Source organism: Carassius auratus, chromosome 25 (genome assembly GCF_003368295.1).
Source record: "Carassius auratus strain Wakin chromosome 25, ASM336829v1, whole genome shotgun sequence".
Taxonomy (NCBI): Eukaryota; Metazoa; Chordata; class Actinopteri; order Cypriniformes; family Cyprinidae; genus Carassius; species Carassius auratus.
The window spans coordinates 3,327,105-3,351,886 of record NC_039267.1 but is presented as its reverse complement, the minus strand read 5'-3'; the positions used below and the strand labels follow the sequence as shown (position 1 = coordinate 3,351,886).

General features: G+C 35.8%; 1 protein-coding gene across 1 annotated transcript in view; it reads left to right on the top strand.

The window, feature by feature from the left end:
• The first annotated feature begins 1,538 nt into the window (after window positions 1-1,538).
• The window catches only part of znf609a (zinc finger protein 609a), an 89,874-nt gene continuing 66,630 nt past the window's right edge, over window positions 1,539-24,782 (top strand). Inside the window, exon 1 of the mRNA XM_026202072.1 lies at window positions 1,539-1,977. The gene's annotated coding sequence lies outside the window, so the exon portion shown is untranslated. The remainder of the gene's footprint in view (window positions 1,978-24,782) is intronic.

Here is a 24,782-nt window from a genome sequence, read left to right as displayed (position 1 = left end):
TTTCATGAGGTAATATTCCCCTCCAGTTTTGAGGGATGGAGATCCGTGTGTGTAAATGAAGGCGTCTGCTGTTCCTGAAGGTTTAGATCTGTTTGGCCAGGAGAAGATGAAGGAGCAGGACGATTGCCTCCCTCACAGTGTGAAAATGATCCCATTAATTCACTTCCCCCGGCTTCTCTGTCCCTGAACACAACAGCACTCCATTCTCTCTCTCTCTCTCTCTCTCTCTCTCTCTCTCTCTCTCGTCGGAGCAACATTATCATATCCTGGTTGCCTCGGCAACTGGCTTGGAATGCCTCAATTTTCCCGTCACCTCGGAGCCCTGAGTAAACAGAGGAGATTATCATCCTGTGTTCTATGACAAACACAGTGTCACGTCTGCTTGTCCTAACGCTTGTACTCTTGCTTTCTATGTTCCTGCTGCTTCATGACAGACATCAGATATGACATCTGGCTTCACAGTTATGCAGCGTGAGGTTATCAATGAAAGAGATATAAAATCACAGCATCTGCTGGGAGTACTAAAAACACTGTTTGTGATATAAGATGGTCTAATGGTTTAATGCTCTGTATTCTTCAGCCTTAGTCAATGATCTCTGCTGTGGAGCATGCTATGAGTGAATGAAAATCTAGGAAAATATACAATTATAAAATAAAATAAAAATGAAAATTGTACATATATTTGTGCCAATAGATTGATATAGTGTAGTATATATATAGTGCTTTATAAGTGCTTTGTTACAGAGAAAGTATGCACTGTGTATAAAATATTATCTCTCTCTATATGCATGAATTAATATTTCATTATATATATTTATATATATATATTTATATTTATTTTTTGAATTACCTATATTTTTATATCTGTATTTTCTTTTCTGGAGCAAATCAATAAATAAAAATGAATAAATAAATGTAACATCTATATGGGAGATTTTTAAGTGCTATTGTTAGAGAGAAATTCACACACACACACACACACACACACACACATTAGACAATTTCATTATTTCTGATTTGTACCGGTATGTCACTGCAAAGACCTTACATGATTATTATAAATTTTTAATGCCAAGATATTCGTTTTTTAAAACATGCATTTTTATACAATTATATAGATTGTACAGACGTATATGCATATAGTAGCCTATGTATGTTTTAAGAATTTTCTGACATTTATATTGGTTATTTTTACCTCTTAATAAAATAAATACACCAGTAAACATTGCTGATTTTCATCAATGAGAGTGTACTTACACATACACAGTATGTTGGTGCTGTCTTTTTTAAGATTACACAAATAAAAAAAAATGTATAGTGAAGTATGAAGAATTTTTGTGTGTTTAATGAGTACATTTATGTTGTTGTTTTTTGAGCTCACGTAAACGAATAATAATTGTTGCATGAAGTATATTAGTGTGTGTACTTCCCTAGTCTGTTCCCTGCAGCTCTGGCTCCAGCTCCGGGTTTTCCTCTCAGTTGAATCGCTCCAGGTGGACTCGTGCATCCAGGCTGTGCATGAGCTCGTGCTGGCTTGCACTGCTTCAATGTCTCTCAGTGAGAGATGCAAACAAGCGTACAGAGCCGTCAGAGCTGTAGCGCGCGCCTGCAGCTGATGCTCTCCGAGTGTGTTTGGGACGTATACTGTGGGATCTATTGCGTTGAGAATCGAGGACACTTGCTGTATTTCAGCGAAATGTCGTGTTTCCAGTTGCTTTCTCCGCAGCTTGTCCTGGATCTGGAGTGGATCTGAACTGTTCCGATGGATGCAGTCCAGTGAAACCGGACTGTCTTTGGATCTGTGTGTGTGCGCGCGCGCGCGTGTGTGTGCATGCATGGGTCTATGTGTGTGTGCATGAGTCCGTATGAGTGTGTGTGTGTGTAACCCCAGCACATTTCATTGGAGGGCTATTTTTTTTTTTTTTTTTGGATCTTACGTTATGTGATGCATCTAGATCGGGCTGGATCTTCTGGGGGGTGAGTTGCACGTTTATTATTACATTTTAATATCTATTTTGTGCAGGAATTTTAGTATTCTCTAGCTTTAGCCGTCAGGATTAGCAATGCATTGACCTCATGGCTTTATTATTCCATGTCTGCATACCTGGAATGTCATTTTTCAGTTACGTATTTCATTATGTTTACTGAAATAGTTATAAGTGTGTAAATCTTTTGTTTTTGTATTCTCTATGGTTTGTGTGCCTTACGTTTCGCTGGATTTGGTTCTTTGAGCTATCTTGGCATGTTTCAGATGTGTTGTTGATGTTAAATGTGTCCAAACGTGTGTATTATTGTGGAACTTGTTGTTGTTTTGTTTATATATGTCTGTACAAGTAAATCAGTCTGAATGCTAATGCTAACGCTAACGTTACTGCTCTTTGTCATATCCGCCGATAGCTCTGCTAGTGCACCTCGACTGTTTTTGAGCGCTATAATAATCATATTTGACAGCGTCAGAGGTGATATTTGTGTTTTTATTGACGATAGAGTCATGATTGATCTGTTGGGCTTGATATGTGTGACGGTTTGATCAGTTAGCCGAGTGTGTGATGAACTCGTGCTTACAAAAGCTAAAGCGGCTAAACAACGCGCGTGTGTGTGTGTTGAGCATAAAAGCACAAGATTCACACACACTGACTGTATTTCTCAAATTAATATGATAATACCATGGTATTCATGAAGTACAGTCGAATTGCTTAAGTGCAACAGTGCATCTGTATAGCAATTATTAAGGTAACTGTGAATGGTATTACCATGTTTTTTGGTCGTGTACAATGATTGTGTAATAGAATTATTGGAAGTGTGTTGGAGATCCCTTTAAAAATATCATTATACGTTTTAGTACTATATAAATAATAATAAAAAAAAAAACACGATGATACCTTAACTGTACCCTGGTGCAACCTAAGGAAGGCACCACCTTGGCATAATTGTTAGTGACTCATATGGGTTTTATGGCTGATATCTAGAGAGCAAGTGGTTGATTTGTTGAAAGCAATTCAATGATACCTAATGAAAAGTATATATCTAATTTTTGCTGCAATATTTTACTCAAATCTGGTATTATAACACATTTTGTCAATGGGTTTTCGTGTTTGACATTACGTGTGTTCCCATATTCATTATTTACTCGCCTACTTTTTGTTAAAACCATGACTTCAGTTGAACACAAAAAGGTTAATATTTGGACTTTTAGCCTCCAAAATGACAAAATGTTTCTTAAGGGCAGTCCATACGACTAATGCCCTACATACACCAAATCTAAGTCATGTGGTAGCTTTGTATGACGAACAGACTCATATGACACTATAAGACTTGAAATGTAGTGCATATTATATAACATTACGTTTATGTGTTATGCGGATGCTTTTATCTAAAGCAGCCAACATTGCATTCAAGGTCTACATTTTATCAGTTTATGCGTTTTCTGGGAATTGAATCCATGACCTTGGTTTTGCTGGTGCTGTGCTTTACTGTTGCACAACTCCTAACTGTTATGATGCTTTTAATACTCTTAAGGTGTCATTTTGAAGCTTAAAATCTCCTGTCCCTATAGAGCTCAACAGCGTTTCCCATTTTTTCAGCTGCCTTGGTTCTGGAAGTTTTCCCGTAGGGATTTTCAAAAAGTCTTTGTTAAAGAGTTGTAATCCACAAACCAAATTGGACAAAAAGACGAAGTTACAAGGCTGTGAACTTAATGGCTTTAATGAGAGAAAGAACTGCAATCCTATGAAGCAATGATATGTTCAAATTAAAATCAATAGAGATACATTTTATTTAAAGTTAAGAACAAATGGATTTTGGGAAAAAATGTGTTTATATTTGGTCAATTGCAATCCTTCCTGGGAGTTGGTGCTTGTTTAGGTGTGATTTAATTGTCCCTTGTTGGATATTTTTTATAGAACCATGGTTAAGAATTTTTCATTGCAAATTTTAATGTTAAACATGATTATTTAAAAAAAACGAATGTTGAAATATTGCTGGCTGATGGCTTTAACGGAAACCTATACCATTGATTAACACTTGTATCTCACAGTAGGTCTGTCTTTAATGGTTTAAAATCATTTCCACCTTTGGAGAAAATGAATGGGATTTTTACTTCTGGAAGCAAACTGTTAGAGTCAAAAAAGTACATCATTCAGAATTTCTCTGAAAAGTCATGCCCTATATGTTTTGTTTGAGTAAATAATGGCAGAATTGTCTTGGCTGAGTGAACAGAGAGCACACACACTGACAGATCGAAAACTTTGTTTTCAGCAGTACTTTCATAAAGCAGTTTGGTAGAGCGAGGGTCATTTATCAGGAAAGAACAGCAGCTTGATTTGTTTTGGTGTCAGTTTGTCATCCTAAGGCAGTAATTATTGTGTCGCGATTAGTTTGCTGAAGGGCAGAATCATCCCTCGAGTGTCTTTCCTCATTCCTGCCGTCAAACCACACAAGTCCTCTCAGAAACCTTTGTGGAAGAACCGTCCTCTTTCTTAACGTGAGCCAGCATTGACGTTTGCACTGTTAGTGATCAGAAATTCAGCCACACATGCATGAAAGCCATGAAAATGTACACTTTGCATTAATAATTCAAGGTCTGTCAGTGCTCTTGGCGTCGATGGAGTGCTCTGAGGTGCTTTTCCGCAGGTTCAAAGACTTCGAGTCATTACAACTAATGTAACATAATCAAGCTCAAATTGCGCAAATTAATGTCTCTTGACATTTGGCAGCTTCTGTGTCCATTAAGTCCAAAACAACAGTTTCTTCCAGAACATCACAGTGCACTGCCAAAGATGGTCTGATGTACTGCCGCGGCTCCAAGACTGTAAATATTCTTAACGGATAGTTGCAGTCCTGGATTCTGATTGGTTGATACAGGGTTCAAAAGCAAAGATCTTTTAGCAAAATGATGCACCTCTACAACTTATACTTGAGTATATCCTTTCAATGCATGTGCAGAAAATAATAATATTTTTGATTTATGTGGGATTTCTTGTTAGTTCAGTGTGGTAGTTGTATTCTTTGTGTGCATTAATCGAGTGTAAAAACAAACCCAGAAATCTACCAAAGCAAACCGAAAGTGCTAATGTGGAAGAGTGAATGCATTTTGCTTTGCTGTCGAAAAGCTTTACAGTTCTAGAAATAAAAATTCAGTTCCAGAAATGTGTGTATGGAAAGTACCTTTTGACTTTTTGGCATGTTTTTAGGGGTTGATGGTTCTCTTTATGAATTGTGCATAAGCGCTGATCATTGTGGTGGCTCTTGGATTAACGCTGTGTGCGTTCGAGAGTCGTTTCTCAGGTTATTTTCATCTTAGTTCCTCATTTCAGTGAGTGAAACTGTGCGTTGTTTGACTCTAGAGGTTATGTTATCTAGTTTTCCTATTTTGCTCTTGGCTTTGTGTGGATAAGTGCTGAAAAGCACCTGAAATGTGAGCTTTATAACCTGCCTTTATTCAAGATATAGCCTACACAGGTTTTTATTCTGTCCTAGGCGCCATCTTCGGTTGTGTTAATGTGAATTGTTTATGATCTTCATTGAGTCACTGGGCTCTTTCATTTAGTCATTTTGAGATTATCGACATCTTGAAAATGCTTGTATTATTATAAAATAAATGTAATTAGTTATTGAACCGTTGTGTCTTTTATTGTAGTGCACTTGGTCCCGTTTTATTAATGCAGGACATTTCTGAAGCTCAATTTTGAATTGATTTGAAATGAACTGTTCTTTACAACCTTAACCCCCACGAACGTAGAGACTTAATTTCTCAATGCTCAATGTCTCAATGCTTAGCTATACATATTTGACTAGACAGCCTTGTAATGTTTCTTAAGCTTTTAATGTATGTCAGTTACATCAATGAACAGTTTTGGAGGTAACGCATTACGTAAGGAGAATCGCGTAATCATGGGGTGTGCTGGTATGAGTGTCGTTACCGAACGGTTCACGGGCAAATTCCAAATGGAAGTGTCATCCCTATCCCCTTAAAGTGGGGAAACTTTTTTAAAATATAAAATATGTTTATTTAGAACAGTTATGCTAACAACAATAAAAATACATTTATGACAGTAAAACAGTGACATCTGCTTTTTTCTTTTTTTTACATTGGTAAACTATGAATTAATTTTAATAAGCAATATAATAATATTATTATGATTATTCATCTACAAGGTATGGTTCAGTACTTCCACTGTTTTTTTAATAGTAAAGCACTGATTTGGTTTTCATTTAATATCCATTTGAAAAACTATCGGTTGATTAATTGGTATTGTCCAGAGTGTGCCAACCTATCTATCGGTATCGGTAAAATCCACTATCGGATTACTTCTTTTCAGTATTAAAAAAGTATATATATGAGTATTATAAAAAAAGTTACGCAATATGCATAAACAATGCATTACTTTCCATATCCATGCAGTATTTTAGAGAGTTACACAATATTGTAATGCATTACTTTTAAAAGTAACTCCGCCCAACACTGTCAATTACTATTTAAAAAATTTGACTTACGACTTGTAATGGTGCAAATATTAATTGGTGTAGATTTACATTTATTTATTTATCGGTTTGTTGTATTTATGCCAATGTGGAGTGCAACAGCTAAAACTATTCCAATAGTAGAATACCAATACCTAAGCCATTCCAATTAATCAGACTATTTTGCCGTTTTATTAAAGTATGTCCCTGGAGGCCATGTATCACAGTGATTTAACCCAGTTTTTTAATTGATTTTGGGAAAAACCCATTTGACTGTTCTGCGGTTGGATGGATAACCTGCGTTCAGTACGATTTGGTGCATGTTCAGGATCCAGCACATGCCTTTTTGGCATCAGGTGCTGCTACGGTCTGAGTTGTCCTGATCCCCAACAAAGCCTCCTGGAGATAAATGGCTTGCTGGGGATTTCTATTCCTGCGGCGAGCGTGGTGAGGTGATTGCAGGATATGTCTGCTAAGTCACTCTCTCCCTCGCTCTGACATTTTGTTATCATGCTGCCATTTGGCTGGAACCCAAGTGGATTCTAGTGCAGCGAAAGACGAACGCTTTGCTCATCCAGCCTGGAGCAGAGCGTGTTGAATGACAGGGGAGCGGTACGAGTCCTTACACACACTCCAGAGCGGGACGCTGTACAGGATTTTACACCCCTCATAAAGCTTTGTAACTGTCTTGAATGGCAGTGAGTTACGGCCTTGTCTTCAGCTCGCTGTTGGGGGCCGTGTTTTGTGCTTCTGTCTTGTTTCCAATTCTAGTGAATGAGGGGGATTTTAGATTGATTTAGTCTGTTTTTGGCCAAACTGTGCTCATATTGGACTTCATTCTTTGCAGATATTTCATCATAATCAATGGACGTTGCATGGAAGGATGGTATTTTTAGGCACATTTGTGAGTTTTCTTTGTCTGTTGCCATTTTGCTGGTACTCCTAAAAAGTTTTAAGTGAGCTTTCTTTTGTTTTTTTAGTCTTGTAAAGCCTGTATCAACTGCTTCTGTCTGAGATTAATGTTAAAGCTGTAATGCATCAATGGATCTTTCATGAAGCTTTTGAATCCTTGCTAAACCTCCTTTAAAGTTATATATATATATATATATATATATATATATATATATATATATATATATATATATATATATATATATATATATATATATGTAATGCTGAAACCAGAACCTTTCTGGTGGTCATTTTGAGATTATCGCCATCTGAAAAATAGTTTATTGCAATTAGTGTTGAAATCAAATGAATGTAAATAGTTTAGCATTGGCATATTTTATATAATTGCCCTTGGTTCCGTTTTATAAAAGCGATGTGTCTCTGAAGCCCAATTTTTTTAATTGATTTTGGGGAGTTCTTGCTAAACCTCCACTGTTACAGCTTGTGCTGTTGAAAATCTTGATTAATATAGATTGACTTTAATCCATTTTCTGCATTTATGCCAATGAGGAGCACTATAATGAAAACAGTTCAGATAGTAGAATACCAATACATCAGCCAGGCCAATTATTCAGACGTTATCTGGCGATTTTAAGAATATTGCCATTAGCTGTATCCAATTGGCCAATTCACAGAAGTGCATATTTGATCATTTATTCATTTAGCAGATGCTTTTATCTAAAGCACATTTTCAGGTGTTCAAATAGCCAATTTTGTTTGTAAATTACTGTGTAATTTATTGTGCATATGAAATAAAAATTGCATTAGATATCGGTATCGGCATTGGCCTAAGCTTGTTTTATTCTAATTTGGCTCTTGACGAGCGTTTAATTTGCATGCTGAGATTTTTGTCTCCTTGTCATTTGCAGATGGTGCTAATTTGTGTCCTTGGGTTTGTTTTCTTTGTACCTCCATCAGTTTCAGGCAGATGTGTTTTGTTAATGTGCTAAAATCAGACCTGAATGTGTGGGATCTGAAACACGCAAACATCAGCAGCAGCAGATTTGTCTGTGTCTTTATTTAATTACACCGTTATTTCTGCACGGCTGCACGGTTGTTTTCTTTCTCCATGGTAGTGCAGTCTGACTTGATGGGGTTAATCTTTTATCTACAATTTATTTGTATGAAATTTGTTTGTGACTTGTGTAAAAGTGCTGCCATAGGCTAGAAGAGCAGCATTTCTACTTCACCGCTGGTCCTGTGCACCGTTCATAATCTCAAGATCATGTGATGATGCCGCCCGGGACGCCCGTCAACCAGCCAAGATGTGAAATGAGCACCTGCCACCTGCTAAGTGCAGGAATATTTAGCCGGTAGACAGCGGGTGTGTTTGTCAGAGGTTTCTAGCGCTGTGACAGATGACTGCGTCTGCATTCATGAGGTGTCAAAACATGTCAGGTACTGTGATTTTCTGCTGCCGTTTCATCCTCGTTCAGACCCCAGCCCTGTTTGGCGGCTAAAAGTGCTGTTTGTTTGAAGAAACCTGAAAGATAGATTAGCAGTAAATGACTGAGAAAAATCATCTGTAAGAATAATGAAAGGAAGCCATTATGGGATTTGTTAAAAGAGAGATTAAAGGATTTCGGTATGCAGTCTTGATCTTAATATTTTGGACATTTTTGAAGATAACAAAATCTTTTGAATCTTTACAAATATTTAAATCTTCATTTTTTTAACCAGATTTAAGATAAATCAATTCACTACTCCAGTTTGAATGAATGTTCATTTTTAAAATGAGCGGACTGCACAATGTGACTCTGTGTTGTTACAAGCTCATAAAAATGAAGTTGTCTATATGTAATAGATTGTGTTTAACACACAAAAGAGTGATGATCAGGTCAACGCAGAGAAGTATAGAACTTCTACATTCATTTATAAAAAAACTACACTGGTATCGGATTAGATCGGTATCGGCAGATACGCAGAATTTTTGTTATCGGATCGGTTCTGAAAAAATGGTATCGTTGCATCCCTATACATTTTTTTTTAAAGTGAATTGATTTAAAATAATTTCACAGCTATGGGTTAAATGATTGTTCATTTTTGTCATGTCAAATATTAGGGCTGGGAAAATAAATCGATGCATCACGAATCGAGAAATGATTCGGCATCAATTCTGAGATTTTCCGAATGCATCGATTCTTTCTTGAGCTTAGTTTTGAACAGCAGATCTGCATCAATTTATCATCCCAGCCCTATCAAATATCTTGTATAAAAAAACTGGAAATTAATTCCAGAAATTCAAATATATATAATTAAATTATAATCAAACACATTTTAATTGCAAATTACTTAATTGCTATTCATTTGAAAGTTCACTTTAATATAAAAATGAATGAACATTATTTTGCAGTAGGGCTGGGCGATATATCTAACGATATGATCATACACATCTAGTCAGGACAAGCTACGCAATATCGTGTTCATTATCCCAGATGAAATGCCTTCGTTAATGAATGCGATATTGCGTAGCTTGTCAGTGATCTAGGGCTCTCTATTAAATGCCTCTCCATTTAAAAGCAGGTGATGGTGATTTAGCGGTAATCATGGAACCAGATTTACTTATTAGATGCGCATGATCACATCATTTGATATATCGTCCAGCCCTATTTTGCAGGGAGAACTTCTCATGTGTTTATCTTTATATATTAGATAAAATATTAAACTTGTAATTAATAAAAAACTAAAAAATTCAAACCACAATTTTTTTATAATCTAGAACTTTCAATCCTGCGGACGTCCATATTAATTTAGTTAAAGTTAGTTGAACATGCACAGCAGATCAGGAATTAGCCAGGAGAACTTTAAAGTGCTTTGATTTCAGATGATCTCGGTAGCTTCGCTCACGGCTGCACGTTTGTATGCAGAACGAGTCTTTGGCCAGCGAGGTTGCAAGCTGTCATTGAACCAGCGAGCTGAATTTAAATGTTAACTCAAGCTGTCACGCACTGACATACCATGCACTTAGTAGTCATCACGACAGCTTGACTAAATAGTTTATCTTCCTTCTAGCACTGATGTTTGAGATTGGCTTCGTCTGGATCTTATCTGCGCAGTATCACGACCTTATAGAAGCACATGCTCAACTCAACAAGTGTGGGCAGGATGAGTTTGCACATCAGTCCGGTCAAACTACATGCTTACATTGAGAAAACTATAGAAAAGAAGCACAGTGGAATGCAAAAACCTGTTAAGATCTGATACATGTCTGATATTTAATATTTGCATGTTGCTGACCGGCTGAAAGCTGCATTTATTCTGATTTGCTGTTAGTAATAGCTTGCTACTGTGTTATACTTCGTCATTTTGATTTTGAGTTGTCTTTTTGAGTTGACCACTAAAACTGAATGTCTACATATTTAGCATTTCTGATTATATAGGATGTTTAAGTCAGGTTTTTACAATATTTTCCTTCATATTTCCTGCATCTTTTTGGCAAAGAAATCTAACAATTTGTTTGTTTCACATTTAAACCATGTTGGTTAAATGGTCCCGCCGATTTCTTCAGCAGCGCTGTTCTGGAAGTATTTTACCCATTCGTATTTTTCATAGGGATTTTTTAAAAACTATATATATATATATATTTTTTTAAACATTATAACCTAAGCGATGAATCAAACCAACCAGCTACAAGGAGCATCACAGCATTACAAACTTCGATTTTTTGCAGAAAATTATGTGAAAATTGGACAAAGAGACAAATATCCAAAACTGTGTACATAACGGCTTTTGGAGAGAAAGAACTACAATACCATGACGCATTGCGAATGACTTAATCGAATTAAAAACATATAAATTTAAAACTATTATTTTAAAATCGTTATGGAAACTATACTATGTAAGTATTTTGTGAGTGACCCATTCGCAGGACTTAATGGAAGTGGGTGGAGCTAGATTTCTCTTTGGCGCACAGCGCTCACAACTAATTGGTGGAATTTTCTGTTCAGCATTATAGGCAATATAGTTTTTATCCTGGAATTACGCCATTAAACAGAATTATAAAAAAAAAAAAAGTTAAATTTAATGTGAAAAGATGGCTACATTCAAGTAAGAACCTCTGAGCTCATGACAGATTTGTCTTTAACGGTTTATTTGTTATTAATAAAAATCACAAAAAAGTGTTGTCAAAAGACCTGGTGATTCGGTAACCAAGTCGGTACTAAAAAAATGAAAATGTGACGTGCCAGGTTTCTTTAATTACCAGTGGAACCGAGGACCCAGTCAACCCGGTTCTTGACGCATACAGTGATATGATTTCCGCGAAGCAGAAAACGTGGACAGAATCTCAAAAACTAGTCATTAAAATTAAACTTACATTATAATATGGACAGTCAATGAATTTTGCAAAGTTAACAAATTAATCAAATCAAATCTCCATATAGACCAGTATCTGAAAATGTTGCTTGAAATCTGAATCCTGCATGTTCTGCGCGTCTCTGTGTGAATGAATGAATGGTTTGTTTCCTACATAGACTGAAGCGCGCGACACTTGCAGTAATTTCAGCATCTGCCGTCTCAAAGAAGACCTCAACAACATCAACAGAACTGTTCTGAGTCACTTCACAAGCATTTTACCCTTTCATTTGAGGAAAACCAGTGTCAATTTAAAGGTATTCACAGTAGCTCGTCAAGACATTGTGCTAGAAATATTCCTATATTAAGTAGAATGTATGTGATATTGCTACTACTGTTGAAATTTTTTTATAAAAATTTATTTTTTGAAATAAATAAATCACACAATATTTCTTCCATGGTTTAGTTTTAATAGCAATTCCCTTTATCAAAAAATAAAATGTGTTTAAATTTCATGAATTAAAAGACGAATTAAATTTGGGTGAAACTTGTTTACTGTTTTTCATAATTATATTACATGTACAAAAGCTTTAAACACAATTGTATAAAGAAAGGCATTGGTTTATTTTTAGTGATGATTCATTTTTTATTTTTTTTGCTTTGGTACCGAAATTGGTACAGAGAAACGTGGATTTTCACTGGTATCGTACCGAATACTGAAATTTTGGTACCATGACAACACTAGTTCAGATAGTTGCCCAGGCAAACATTTCTTATTTTTATGTAGTCCTAAATTAGGCTAACTCAAATTAAATCAACTGAAACTTAATAAAAACTATATAGCCTAGATATACAAAATACACAAGCAAAGTTACAATAATAGTTACAATAATGTGAACTGAATTAAAAAAAATATTTTTTTTCAATATTTTAACAAACTGATACTAAAATAACTCTTTTTCTGAACAGAAACTTGATCTAAGTTACGTCTTTGCTGAAGGGATTTATCCGAAACCTACGGCGTTCCTCAAAGAGTTTTCTCATTTCTCCCGTCCCCAAGGGATCGCTCTAATTAGAGTGTAAATAAACCAGTTGTGATCTGGCATATGTTTCTGTGAGCGAACGTTTTCTGAACTCCCTCTGCGACCGAAAGACTTTCCTCAACACGACTCACAGATAGATACCAAGCTTTGCTTTGAGGAAATTCGAGGAGGATGTAAATGAGATGGAAGAAGGACCCAGATGATGTCGTCTCCCTTCTGACTCTCATTTGGCTTTCAGCGGAGAGTAATTTAGGTGAAGCGGAGAGCGACTGCTGGAGGAAATTAGATTGAGAGGGTTTCTGCTGCCGCATCCACTGACCGCCAACTGAACCTGATGACTGACAGGAAAGTGACAGTGAGGGAGAGGAAGTCGAAAGGAAAGGCGCAGAGGTGAAGCGAGGGATAGAAGGAACAGATCTCAGATCACTTTATCTGGCTCTCAGGACTTTTCTCCTGGACTAGACTAAAAAGTTTAACGTGGGCTTCATCTGCACTTCATGAATTGCACACAGCTGGTTGTGAATTCTGATGACATGTTCATTTATTTCCTAAACCTAGAGTGCTGACTTCGAAGGCAGTGTCTAGACAGTCTTGAAATCTTGTAAAGTGATTGTGCATCACTCAAATATCAACTTCGCTACATATTTTAATGACAATAATGAGCATTCGTCCAATTTTTTTAATTAGTTAGCTTCTAAAAATGCAATTGAACGTGCCCTCAAATTAATTGTAAAGATAAAATAAACGATTTCCATTTTTTTTTTAAATGTGCCTTTAAAAATGTAGATAGATGTACTTCATAACGTTATTTTCTAATATGCATTACAAATACATAGAGCACAGATATTTAGTAAAATTTCATTTTTATATGGGGTTAGTTTTTTTATAGCAATATATTTTGTTTATTAATGAAACAAATATTTCTAAATTTTTTTTATTTTGCTTTTACCTCTGAATTAGTTTTTTACTCATATTTATTACAGTGTCCTCTAGGATTGTCTATATAGTAAATTATTGTCTAAATTATAAGTGATAAAATAAAAGATTGACAGACAAAAATTGTATGTTTAAAATTGTATGCAGCGAATTAAAATGCATCATGACATTATGTCAGTATTTAGCTAGCGTAAGGAATGTTAGCAGTTTTCAGGAACAGCCAACGATGCTTTAAATGCTGTAGGCAGCACACCAGATTTTGGGTTTTATCTAGGTTTGCGGTGCTTTTACTTCAGGGGTGACAGATTATACAATCTCGCTTTATAAGGCTTGAAAGGATGGTTTGATTTCTTTGGTCCCCTGTCGTTCAATGCTTGACCCAAATATCCAGAGCTTTCGGCTCCTCTGATTGCTTGAGTACTCGGTTGATTTATCTGTCAAGTACTCAGTCAAAATGAATAACATGCACAAGTGTAAGTGATTCATGTAGGTAATGGTGTGTTCTTGGTATTGTGCTTAAGTTAAACGCATATTATATATGCATTCTGTCATATCCAGAATATAATTTTTTTTAAGTAAAACATTTTAATTGATAATTGTTTGTTATGACAAAAAATAAAAAAATGTAGCAAGTTTTCAAATTATTTAAACTTATTCATAAACTTAAGACCGAACATTTTTCAGAAATTTCGGTATATCGCTATTTGTCATTACACCAATCTTACGATATTATACTTATTTTACTAAAATATTTGAATTGTTCAATGTTTTTTTTTTAGTTAAGTCAAACTAATCGCTAAAGTTAGTTTTTAAATCATTGTAACGTCAGGAAACTTAAAATGTAAACCTTCGTCGGAAAATGTGTTGCTTGTTTGTAGTGAGTTATTCAACTTATTCACTTGATTAAAAAAATATCGTGGAATTGCTTAACTTGATGTCACAGCTATTAATTTTCCCACAGAAATCATCTTAGTAAATCCACAAGTTTGGATAACCGATTAGCATTGTGCATGTTGTTTATTGATTGAATAGTTGGGGTTAGGTGATGCTGCGATCATTGCGCGTGTCGTCGTGATTTTGGCATCCCTCTCTGTTTCTCTCAAAGCCACCATAAAGATCCTTGATGAGATTTTATCTTTCGCAGTCTGTTGAGGCTAGATTTAAGGCAGCTATGATTTTACATTTCAGCCTTTGACAATATTATATATCTCAAAAAATGTTTACCTCACAACATAAAACATTTATATGCATAGCACTTTTTACAGTACACGTTGTTTTTAAGCAGCTTTACAGGAAATCTTGATGTTAATGTATCCTAATATCTTCTTGCCTATAAGTCACATTCAGCCGAATGGAGTTTGGCGATAATATAGTTTATATTTTGTGACAATACAAGCAATCAAACAGTTAAGAATTGGTATCTGTTGTATATCGCTTTAAATGAGTATACTGTGTGTATTTGGATAAAGTTGGACATCTTATCATAATATTTATATTCAAATAATTTTATAATATTTAATAAATATAAAATATTTTAGGTGTTAAATGTCAAAGGCACTTCCACAATTGTGTTTGAGTTATGACAAAAAACTGAAAATATAAAACAAAAGTCAAGTTTTTTTTAATGCACTTTTCACAATTTGAACGTATTCACAGGCTTGAATGACATTTAAACCAGTCGCTATATAACATATTGGCAATATTTATTGGTTAATTTTATATTAGCAGCACAATCATTATGAATCCATGATGAATATTTGATCAGTCTAGCCGTTGAGGGTTTGTTTTCAGATGTTGAGCACATATGTATGTCTTGTGGTCATGTGGAAATCAAAGAATCCTTCCGCTCCGTAATGGGACCAGATTTCCCAGAACCCTTTGTATTGATTAGGATTACTGCATTTATTCCTGATTTGGCAACATATGATCCATTCGTGTCTTTTCCCATTTGCTTCAGGACCTCAAACTACGAAACGTGTGATTGTTTCTGTATGAGGATGTTGTTTTGTGTGTAAATGAAGTAAAACGTCTCAGTCTGGCTCTATAACTTCTGCCCTCCAGCTCAAATCTCCGTTATGAATCTGAAGCCGTTTTAGCGTCAGATCAGACGTGTGAGTGAAATGCCCTCTCAGTCATTGTTATGAGCTCCTGGCGTATTCCCCTGTGGGAGGAAGACAATTATATGCTTCCTCTGAGCTGGGTCACACAGCAGAAAGGGTGGAGGCTACTGAACACAGCCTGCTGGGAGCTTGTTGGTTGAACACAGGAATCTTCCTGTTTGTGTCTGTCGTCTCTGAAGGGATGACTGCAGTAGATCCAGGGGACAGCTGGTCGGCTGGTGGGAACCTCTTTAGTCCAGTTGCCTTCAGGACTTTTGTTTGTAGTTACCGAAACACTTGATCGTTTTGAAGATTGTGCATTTCTATTGTTGTAAACAACAATCCAGTGTTAAAAATTTCAAAGGGATTCTAAAAAGTTTAAATTAGTGTCCCATAGGGCTGGGTTGAAGAATGCAGCAACGCAATGTTCTGTTGTCGTAGATAACTGACCTACATTCCAGTGTTCAAAAATCCAAAAGCGTTCTAAATATTTTTCAATTATTGGCCACAGGGCTGTTTTGTTTCGGTGTGTACAAATAAAAAAATCTAAGTTGTTTAACATAAACACGTCTGCTGTCTAAGTGTTTACTATAGTATATCAGATTTTGATTTAAGAAAGTCCATCATCAAAAGAAAATTATAATCTACTTTATTTTTGAGTGTTAAAACTAAATTTCTAAATGCAAAACAGTTTTTTTTTTTTTTTTTGTATTTGATGTTTTACGCTGGGGTTGTGTGCCATTTAGGATTTAAATGACAGTGTTTTTAAAAATTCCAGTTCAATTCCTGCATTTGAGTTGAGGTATCAAACCAGATACAGAATTGCAATTCCAATTTGAATGAAAGGAAAATTCAAATGAATCCGATTTCATATCTTTGAAAATATTTTGTCTTGAAATTCTTTCAATTAGTTTGATGTTTTTAAGAAAACAATTAAGAAGTCTAGAAGTTTCAGATAGTAATTTATGTATTTTACAAAACTGTCCCGTTTTAGTTCAAAAAAGCAACATTTGTCTTGGGAAAACTTTGAATTTGTTTGAAAGTTTTAAAGACAAAACCTCACCAGTATTTTGCAGAATTTAAGAACTAAGAATTAAATAGAAAAGCAAAGTTTGCCTTTGAAAGCTTTATTTATTTTTTAAATCTAGAAAAGCTTTTCTTAAGATTACTTTTTTTACTTTATGTAATTTTACAGAACCATATTTTTTACATTTAAAAATGCAAGTTTAGTGTGAATTTTTTTTTTGTTTTAAGAAAAAAACTTTACCTAAGAAGTTTGAGATGTAATAGTATACGTGAGGTCTGTCTTGGAAAAACCGTTTGTTTGATAGATAGAAATGTAAGAAGCCTTGATGATTCAGAGACTGAAATTCCAGCTATAAAATTTGCATTTTATCATATTAAATAAATGAATCAGTGGAAGATAATCATTACCAAGAGTACATTTTCTCGATTGAATTTCTTTGTAGTAATATCAGTAAATTCCTCTTCTTGTCATTCCCTGGCAAAAGAGAAATGTTCTAGAAGCAGTTTAAGTTTTCAGTGTAAAAGATGTTTGCAGTATGAAATGTATTTATGTCTTGGTGATTTGTCTATGTGGTGTTTTCACAGTGGATGTGTCATCTGTTGTTGGTTTGTCAGAGTATCTCGACAGAGCAGCTCTCTTTGTAGTGCCATGATCGAACACAAACAGATGAGGAACTCCATCAGCAGAAAGGTCAAGAGACGTTCTTGCAGGGAGCAAGATAATGAACAGCAGTTCTTCATGAGAGACATTTCTAAAAAGACGTTCCTTAAATTCACTCAGCACTTTTGTTGAGGCTTTGATGACATCTAACAGCTCAATACCGCGAATCCTGCTTTTCCTTTCAGCGTATTTCACAGATGTTGTGCCATATTTCTGCTAGAGTGGACAGGAAGTAAAGCATGATGGTGTTTTTTTGTGAATGGGTTTTTTCAGGCGTGGCTCTTATGGTTAGCTGATTCACTCTGACTAGCTCTAGCTTGTCTTTTATCAGCGTGTAAAAGTGTATAAATTCTATCATTATCAGTTGTGAAAGTTGCTCTTGACAGGAAGCTTGTATTGAGAGTATCATCTCAGCACCACTGTGTCTGGATTGGCATGTCCATCTCAGTTATGCATGACCGGTCCGTAGATCGGGTGGAATGTAAAGCAGTCTTGGTTGTAGAATTATTTCTGAAATGCCAGTCAGGCTCATGCTAGAAAAAGGGCTTTGACTGGCTTCAGGTCCAAGTACGCCAACTGCTCCACCCCCCCAAAATCTATTTTACACGGCTTAATTTTTACTCTACTTTAGCAAGCATTGCTTCCTGTTTTCTCACTTTCAATTCTTGGAAAGTACATTCCAGTTGTGCAGTATTGTTTTTACTGTTAATAGTACTGTTGAAGACAGTTGAAGACCATGTGCAATTTATGGAGCTACTTCACTCAAAATGAAATTTCTGTTGTTACTCCCCCTCAATTTGCTAAAATAACCAATTACATGGAGAAAGTTGCACGGACCAATTTTATTATATTTTATGTGGTTTTTAATCCATTTTGAATGAGCTTTTGGTTAATGAAAATTGGTATGTATAAAGATTCTTAAGCTATCTTTTGTTTTGCACAGCATAAATAACAATGTACAGGTTTGGAACCAGTTAAGAGAAGTTTCTTTATGAGTTAAATAGACACGGTTTTGATCATTTTACTGACCCTTGGTAGATGGGCCAGATAGATGCAGATCTCATAAATGATTCATTCTCTTGTCTAGATGGATCATAGGAAAGCCTTGTTTTTTTTTTTGGTGCCATTTTTATAATATTTCCATTCTGGTGTCAGTGGGATGGTGGAATACATCCGTCATGGCGCAGCTGCACTTATTGTTTTGTTGGCTTCATTGCCCCCTGTCACCATCCAGCTGGGATTTAGTTTGCCAGCCTTTCCCATCTCCTCGTTCAACTGCAGGAAAACAGTTTCTCTCTCCGTGCCAGCCGGTTAATAAACCGTCAGCCAGAATGTCTCTTTTCTTTTGTTCAGGCTAGTGACCTTGGGTGGGAGATTGGCAGAAAGAATTGCACAGTTCGCAAGATTGTGGTGATAACTCTATTTATTACAGCGTGGGCCTTGTGTTAAGTGTTTTTAAAAATATCACGGCTTCGGAATATAAATATATAAACACTGGTAACTGTGTTTGGCATTAGTGTTTTTTGGAATCCACCATAACCAAACCTGATGATTGCCCTTACAACATGTACATTAATAAAAACTATGAAAACTGTAGTGGAAATGCATTATAATCAGCGATTCTGTTGCTTTTTGCTGTCTTTGAAGTATTGTAGTTATTTGTATTATTTTAAACACTAAAGTTTGACATCTTAAAAAATGTGGAGAATGCAGTTGGATTTGTTACTAAATTAGTTTTTTTAGTTATAAGTTATACGCTGATAGTCGTTAATCGTAACTAAATCTTTCTCAGGGAAGTTGAGTCCAAGTTCATCCCATTCAAAGTACTAAATCCATTAAAGATAAGAAGATAGAAACCTCAATCTCAACAGACTGGTTGTTTGTCATTCATGAGTCGTGTGTAACCAGATCAGTTCAGTAGATCTGTTGTTTGATGGGGAAACACTTTCATTGGTTGTGTGAGCGTTTTTTTGGTGGATGTTGGTTTGAGACGTTCCTCAACCGACCCTTGACTCCTGCTGCGGCCCCACAATCTGAATATCATTTGTTTATACATTTTATTTAATGTTGAAATAGGGGGTGTGCGATATGATGATTTTTGATTGTGTACGATTGAATTGGATAGTAGCAAAAATACCATGGAAGTCATTATGGACCAGCAACTGTTTGGTTTTCCACGTTCCTCACAATAGCGTTTATGATCAGAAGAAGAAAGAAAACTCATTCAGGTTTAAAACGTACTCACTTTTGAGTGAGTAAATGGTGGTATAAAAGCAAAACACTATGACAGAATTGATAGACAGCTGGCAGAATTGTAATTTTTCTTTAACATTAATAAAACAACAAAACAAAACAACAAAAAAGAAAAATCACTCACTGCTCTTGACTGAAGAAATGTAATAAAGTAGCTTTAGGAATCAGTTCATATAGTGTTTTATTTTTATATTTGTTCATTTAATTTCTTGAATGCTCCTGCTAAATACACCTGTTGTACCTGAAAATATTATGTGTTGTTGTAATGTGTATGTTTGTCATTCTTTATCTTTGTTATTAAAAAATAAGAATGTTATTCCAAACCTGTAAGAATTTCTTTCTTCTGTTGCATACTAAATTTCATTACCATGTTAGATAGATTACATTTAGTCTCACCTGACTGTAATGCGAATTTAGGCAAAATGTGCATAATACTTAAACATAATGCTAAAATGTAAAATCATTTTAAAGATAAGCTTAATTATCTTTCTGCAATATTTCTTTCTTTTTTGTTTTCAGAATAGTTGAACATGACTTCTATTCTTAGATTTATCCAAATAATGCCTCAAAATTTGTGCCAAAACCTTTGCATAAAATGCATTATATAAACTTGTTTTGCAGTTGGTAATTTATGTTTATCAAGACATGAAATCTACATTCATGTTAGCCATTTTTCTGTTCCATTGTTCCATTCGTTTCCACTGAATTGTACTGGAAATGCTCACGGTTTCTTTTCCAACCTTGTGCTTTTTCTTCAAGTGCTCGTTTTAGCCGCAGCATGAATTAAACATGGCCTTGTAAAGGCAATGCTTTGCAGCACTGAAACACTTGGAGCTGATGCTCATGCACTTCAGAACTCACTTTTTGGAGGTTCCCCTGTGTTTTGGGAGTGTTTTTATTTTTGACGGCATGACAAGAGAAGTTTGGAATGGGCTTAGCTCATGATCTGCAGAATCAGTGTTTGGAGGGGTAGAAATTGGTTGGGTGAACCTTGGCTTGACTTGTAGCATGTGTTCATCATAAATTTATTGGCTTGAACAAACACTATTGAGCACACAGCTGCCGCCCATATTGTGGTTTGCACAGGCACTTTTTGAAAGCAAATTTGTTGAACAGGAGCTAAAGGTGTTAAAAAGAGTCCCTTTCTCTAGTAGAGCGATGGTTATCGTTCTTTTAAAGCATGCAAAGAAGCATGGCGAGCTATTTTCAGGAGCTCAAAGGCCCATCGTATCCCATGCATGACAGGTCTGCGACGGTATTTCAGAACTCAAACATGCGTGACTCCGAAAGGTCTTCATAAATAACACATTCTCGTAATCAAAACAGATGGCAGTCTGTTGTGGTTTTGGTTTTGTGTGCCTGAGATTCTTCTGGAAACCACATCTGAACCCAACTCCAGATCCCATCCCCCCCGCTGGGCGTGACCCACATGACAAATCCCAATTGCTTCCTTATAGTGACTGTTAGGCATATGCAAATCTGCCAGTCGGTGGATTGCTCAAACAACAGTCTTGTAGAGTCAGACTCTTTCTTAAAAATATACGTTCTTTATCTCTATCAGTGGTTCCTTGAAGAACATCAATTGAACTACAAAAGGTTCTATATAGTGTAAAAAGTTTCTTTAGATTATTCAGATGTTCACTCTTTAAAATAAATATTTCAAAAGGGGATTTTGCAGAAATGCCATAGAGTAGAAGAACCATTTTGGGTTCCCCAAAGAACCTTTCTGCCATTTTCTTAGGATAAAGAACATTTTAATAGTCTACTTACCTTTTACCACTCTAAAGAACCTTTTGTTCCAGTAAAAACATTTCAAGGTTGTTAAAGGCTCATCTTGGAACCATCAATTCCAATAAAGAACCTTTATTTTGAAGAGGGTAGAAGAACCCTTTTTGGTTCACAAAGAACCTTTCAATGAACACTTCTCAAAATATTATTTTTGTATATATATATGTATGTGTGTGTATATGTCCTTTCCATTGAAAAAATGTTCTTTACACTCTTAAAAATTAAGGTTGTTTATTGGCATTGATGGTTCCTTGAGAAACTTTTAAAATTAATGGAGTCTTTCCAATGGACAGTAGTGGAAAACGGTTCTTTAGATTATTAAATGTTGTTCACTCTAAGAAAATCATGGTTATTTTAAGAACTATTGACGAAAGGGTTCTTTAGGGAACCAATAATAGTTATTTTTATGGCATCGCTGTAAAATCCTTCTTTGTAAGTGTTGTATTGTCCATTAAATAAGAGAAATTGGCTTTAAAAGTTGGTGAAATTGTCATTGTTTTTTTGGTGTTTGTGACTGTGCTTTAAAAATCGAGAAACCTTCGGATAACGTGTTTGGTAGCATGCAAAAAAACATCATGCTGCATTTCTAAATTTACAGCTTTGCACTAATAGTTTAACGGTACTAGATAAACAAGTCCGTCTTTACCAATCCACCATCCTGACTCATCTTAGCATGAATTGGGGTGATAGGGTTGGTTATTATGCTGATTTACAATGGGTTTTACAGTGAACTTATCCTTATTTAGAAATTAGCTGAGAGCATCTGACCCTAAAGGCCTCAGCTTTTCTGAGCATCATTTGAATAATTAATTGATTGATGATGTGTTTTCAGAAAACAAAACTGATTGGAAAGACTGAGTCAGACGAGGCTTGTGTGTTTGTGTAGCCCGTCTACTCAAGTCTTCTCCTGCTGTGTTTGGTGTATATTTCTGTCAACATGTTATCTCTAGGCCTCTGCTGGTCTTTAATTGCCATCTTGGCAACAAATGGCTTCACTTCGCCCAGAGGGTTATTTTGCAGCAATTACCTTTGTATCAAGTGTAGCACTTTACACCTTCCTCAAATTACTTTAAATTAGGACCTACACGGGACTTCAAATTAGCTTTGTGTTGTCACTTTTTGCAGCAATGAAAGATGTAACCATTATTTTAGGAACACGTTAAACATGTTGGTAGGAACTGCTACAACGACAAAGTTTAGTTTGATTGGCAAATAATGCTTTCAGCCAGAAATGTTAGTGTGAACACTAACAGGGTGAAATGGATTTGTTAAAAGAAAAGCTTTCTTATGATGTGCAGTAGTTTGTCTCTGAACTATAAATGTGACACCCGCAGTACACACTTGACTTTGCCAATGGAGGCGTCTTTGGCATGACATCATCTTTCCACCTTCAATAGACCGTTGTCACACCATGATTGCTCGCTTTAACTTCCCACACGTTTGTACCCTTCACCTTTGTTGTGCATTAGGTTTATGGCAGATGACTTGGCAGTCTCTTGGATTTGACTTCAGAAAGTCATTGTCATTTTCAGAGGCCCGGCTTTTAATGTTACAGTTGTTATTGTAAGCATTAGCTTTGATGTATTTATTGTTTTATTAGTACATTTATTTGTAATTTTTTAAATAATTTAGTATTAGATTATTTTTTTAATGTATGTATTTCTATCAAATATCAAACACACATGTTTGCAGTCTGCAGCAGTGCAGCGATTGATTCCACAATCACTTAAGTCACATTACATGTTTTATGATAAATATGAATACAAAAATATAGGAATTACACCATAAATGCATATAATTAAAGTCTACTGTGTTTCACAGTCAACATAGGCTATGGGTTTTTGGCCATGTTTAAAGGAAACGAGCACTCGTGGAGGTAGGAAAACACAGGATTGCTTGTAATATAGATTTAAAAGCAAAATAAAGGGAGTAGAGCTGAGTGTTTCTGTCAATGGTAAATTAGAATTTAGAATGTTTGTGATAACATAAGATAAGTATTTGAAATGTTTTGCCACTTGCTTGAGCAACTGTTTAGTGCTGCGTGTAAGCTATTATTGTGCAACAGCTACATGCACGCAAAGCAAAAATGCACGGCATGATCAAACATTTAGGTGAGATATATACATTTTTACATTTTTCTAAATGCTCCCCTCAAATAAAAATGAAATAAAAAACCTGCTCTCACAGGAGTCACATATAAGAGGGAAATTCCCACATTTACAAAAATGAAATCAGCAAATATAAAATTTTCTTTTCAAGTTTTTTTTTTAAAACTTAAGAAATATTAAACTGAAAGATTTTTTTGTTTTACATTTTGTTACAGGTTTAATATTCTATTGTGTTTTTATTGCTGCCTTGAACATGTTCGGTCAGAAAAACATAATGTCTTTAATGTTAGAATTTCTATTAAGTATGAAGGATTTTATAGTTGCAACTGTAGCAGCTTAGTTTAATTTCATGTTTAATGTATTTGGAGACTTCTTGTTGTGTTTCTTACATTTGTCAAAAGAGCAGCGTTAACATTCATCAGAGTTTCTCCTTTTGTGTTCCCCGGAAGCAAGTCCATCAGGGTTTGAACTGACCCGAGGGCTTTGACAAAGTTACGGTCAACTGTTCTTGATTTTGTCTGGGATGAGAAAGCTGTTGAATTTGCCAGGAATCCACGGTTGTGAATAGTAGCACCATGATCTGGCTCCCCAGCAGCCTGTCCAATCCATCTGGGAGCTTGTCAGCCTCCACAGCCGGGTACACAGTGTGCCCTGCGAACAGTATTTCTGTCCTCTCTGTGAATAGGCTGGAAATTATCTGTGACATGAAGGCTGTAAAAACACTCCCGAAGCCAGTGCGCTCTTTTCCAGAGATTTCACGTACCGTGGGAACTGTCATTCGAGGTGCCAGATAAGTTACTCGTGGCTTTTGGAGTTTGGAGTGAAGCTTCTCCCCTGCTTTATTGGTGCACAGGGGAATTGAGATGAAAGGCTAAAGATGTTTCATTATTTACACACAAGGACTCCATCAAAGCTTTGCTGTCTGACAAAAACAGCTTCTGATTAGAGAACCGTCCAAGCGAAAGGTCAGTTGCAGACCGGTCTTCGGGGCATGTCTATAATCGACGACTCATCAGATGTCTGGACCAAAACGGGCTGCTCTCGGCCAATGCTGAATGGTACATCGCGTACGTCCACAAATTGAAGTCCCATTGCGTTTCCAGACTAGCTGACATTTCGCTGAGATGGAGTCTGGCTGGCCCTGCAGGATGCTTGATTCCCG